Source organism: Syngnathus floridae, chromosome 16, assembly GCF_059516105.1.
Source record: "Syngnathus floridae isolate MCC-2025c chromosome 16, RoL_Sflo_1.0, whole genome shotgun sequence".
NCBI lineage: Eukaryota > Metazoa > Chordata > Actinopteri > Syngnathiformes > Syngnathidae > Syngnathus > Syngnathus floridae.
In genome coordinates, this window is record NC_142428.1 from 8535926 (window position 1) to 8539702 (window position 3777).

Here is a 3777-nt window from a genome sequence, read left to right on the forward strand (position 1 = left end):
TCAGCTATTCCAAGTATATTTAAGCAACGTGTACTCACAGTTGGGCTGCTTGTTGATGATTCAGCCGATGTGGAGGTAATTTGTTTGGCTGCTGAAGCTCGTACACAAGTCGGATTGTCTACAATCGCATGTGAGGAAGCTGTTAAAGATAAGGCTACACTTGAAATAATCCAAATGGACAGCCATACATGGTTTGTTTACAGGCTCCCATTAATCAAGTTACTAACTTGTACTTTTTCACATGTCTCTGTGAAACGTCCCTTTACATGCATTGGGCGGAAATCTTTGGGCAAATTATATATGTCATTGCAATGGTCAGTGACAATTAAAGAAAAAAACGTTTATTGCACAAAGGAGTCTTGGCTTTAGGTTTTAATGGTTTTTTTAATCAAACCAGGATTTTGCAGTGTGTCAAAACCATAATTGACACAGTTACGATGGTTCTTGCAATTATTTTGTACAGCCCAAAAGTCACGACTGGTTTGAAAGGAATGGATTGCAGTAAACCCCCATGTATTCAAGGTTTGCCATTCACAAATTCAAAATTTCACAGATTTCTAATGGAGATTTGCTGGTGGAAAAAAAAATCATCCAATTGATGCTTTTTGTGCTTAACCCAATGCAATAACAATTAAGAGTTGTTGCAATCTGCAATGAATTGTTGAAGTAGGTTAAGGACCTTCATTTAGATAAATGTTGTAATTTATTGCCATCTGCAGGCAATTACAGCTCGGTATAATACTTTTTAGGGGGGTATCATATATGCACAGATTTTTAGATATTTGTACCAGGGCCCAGTCTCTATACTTCCCAAATAGTGGATTACATTAGATTGGATTAGATTAGCTCAAAAATTCTTAAAATGTGTAAAATAGGTCGGCTCCCTCTAGTGGTACGTAAATGAATCACTGCCCAAGTACAGCTCAGTTGTGTTTAACTTTCAAGTTCAATACATTTGAATTTCATTTTTAAAAACTGTCTGTTTTTAAACATTTATTGAGGTACAATTTAATTTTTACGTGCTATGCAGTTTTTGACCAAATAAAGTTTGATTGAGGAGACCACAGTAGGACTTGGATGGTTTTGTGTCAGTCGATCCTCTGGTTGCCAGTTAACGGGCTACTTCCTGGCTCAAAGAGAAAAAATGTAATACAGTGTATTATGTATTGCCAACGGCAGTGCTAGTTGTAAGCAATGAGCAGTTCTGATGACTCACATCAATAAAGTCGTGCGTCGGGGACCTTTATCCCCAGCCTCATCATATCTTGGTGAGTTCTTTTTTGGCTCCTGTGCCATCTTTCCACAAAGTTTTAGTGAGGCCGTGGAAATGAACTGTTACAAGAGCCTTTTCACTGTGTGCCGGCACCTGGAAGAAGTGAATGGTTGTCGAGGACTGTTCATTTTTATTTGTCTCCCTCCAAATGAAACCCTTTGTAATTTTATTCATGGAGTATATTTTTGTATAAAGTAAAAGTATTTGACTTCTGATCTTGATGCATAGGAGCGTTCTCGGGAAAATACTAAAAAAGGCTTCAAAAAGTCAACTTAAAGCCGTTTGAATCCAAAGCGTTAATCTTTTTGTGGTTTCGTTCCATTCATATCATGTTTGTTTACTCAGTGATCAATCGGTTGCAAGAGCAGTAGTCAGCGACAAATTATGTGCGAGCACGAGCGCTTACCACGCCGCACTCGTTCTCAGCTGGTTTTGATGCAGGGATGGGATCACGGGACAACTCTTGGACGCCAGTGAAAGGGCTGTGGACTGTGGCGGTCTGTTGCAATCTTCTGTGTCTGGGAACACGCTCCAGTGTCCTCGGCAAAACAAAAGCGGCCCTAGCATGCAGCAATAAGTTGGTCCGACCTCACGTCTTGCATCGCAGTGGGCTCACGGCGCCTGTCGGCTGAGGCCAAGACGCCGTTTCTCCACCAGATGTATTTGTAAGATTTGGTAGTGCAACAACTTCAAAGTCCCACTTGATTGTTTTTGATTGTACGATTATTCAATGCTGAGGTCTTTTTCTAGTATTTCTGGAGGGAAAAGATATTATCATTCAACCACACTTATTTAATTGCAGCAATTGGAGCCACTCTAATTGGGCCTGGCCTTTCATCTGTAATGGTAATGATTATGAGATTGTTGCTAAGCAGTCTAGTCTGATGAGTAAGCGGGATCACATCACTGCTTTAGTTTTTGGGTTTGTTCATTTTTAATATGAAGCACCTAGCGCAATTACATGTGCATATTCAAATGATTTTTTTATTACCCGGATATATTTTTTGCAAGTTGTTCATCACAATGTTTGCCACTGATCTGATCTCTGTAATGGACGTCTTGAATAAGTAAACAGTGGAGGCCTGCATACAATGTCAACAGGCTTTGTCAGACATTTAAAGAGCATCTAATCGTGTTGATTTAAGCAATTAAACATGAAGTTGCCCTCTGCAAACGCTGACTGACTGTATCGTCTTAACGATTATCCGCAGAGCCTTATCCTCAAAGCATTTTCCATGGGCCGATAAAGGGGATTTTTCAGTCATTACGTGGTTAAATGTGTAGCTATTTAGGAGAGAAAAAAAAAGATTTGAGAGAGGTTAGGTGCATTTTAACTTATTTTGGTGACTGCGGTCTACAAATGCTATCAGGGTGCTCTTACTGTATGTTAAACAAAGTAATTTATTCTGAAATGGAGCCTCGTTGCAGTTGGTGTAAAGAATGCAAGTACAAGCAGCCCGTCATTTGACCCACAAAATTGTTAGTGAGGTCTGGAAATGTGTAGCTATTTTAAAAGTTGTTCTATGTCAGATTTATGCATTTCTGATCAAGTTGAAGTTACCTTATAATTATGTCAAGCTCAATGACAATGGTAGTGTGTTGTGTCCACCCCTCAGACAGTTTTCCTTTAAGACTACAATTCTTTGCCCTGATCACGTCCAACACGACGGAGATTTCCAGCATGAGATGCCATCCAACGATGTGGATTGTGCCCACTATAGGAGCTGTTTTGACAAGGATTATCTCTTTCATCACAATGTAATTTATAACAACCCCCAGCCTCGGCAGACCTCATATCTCTCCTAGAGAACTCTGCTTACAAATATGAGAGTAATGCTGGTAGTTTGGTTTCTCACCTTCTCCTGAGTAGGAGGAGCAAAAACAACCTCAAACATTAAAACATCTCGTTATCTTCGACCCATATTGCAGGCTGACTCTTGCACAGGAGGCCGGGTTATGAGTGTCTCACCTGCATAGTGATGCTGAGGAATGGATCCTCATGTGTAAAAATAACACGTAGCACATGCAACTTCGATGGATCTAAATGGAAGTCATATTTCTTTTAGAACACTTAACTTTCAATCACCCATTTGAGGTTATAAAATTTAGCGCATTTTTCTCGAGCTCTACTGCGTTGATAGTCGATATCAGACCATGCCTGCACTTTCAAAATAAAATCCCAAACAAATTTCATTACTGTAAATTAGGGTTGTCACACTTATTTTTGTCGCGGGCCTCATCGTTTCCTTCGACGGGTCATTAAAATTGTTAATCCAAATAAATGTATGAAAGTGTCATATTATTTATTGTATCGGCTACACAACAAACTGATGAATAACTAGATTTCAAAACAGAGACTAATAATAATATTTAAAAAATATGAATGATAACAAAAATTGCTAGCAATATCTCTTTTTTTAAAGTGAAAACAATGTTATTTTAGTATTGACATATGAATTCGATACACAATTTGTCATCGCGGGCCACATAAAATTGATGTGGCG

At 39.0% G+C, this 3777-nt stretch overlaps 1 long non-coding RNA gene across 1 annotated transcript; it reads right to left on the bottom strand.

Annotated features, from left to right (window-relative positions):
* Positions 1-497: 497 nt before the first annotated feature.
* Positions 498-1813, bottom strand: LOC148385507 (uncharacterized). The gene is made up of 3 exons (XR_015853170.1): positions 1680-1813; positions 1217-1366; positions 498-1126 (listed from the first exon to the last, which is right to left on the bottom strand). It is a non-coding gene; the product is annotated as an uncharacterized LOC148385507 (long non-coding RNA).
* Positions 1814-3777: the final 1964 nt, after the last annotated feature.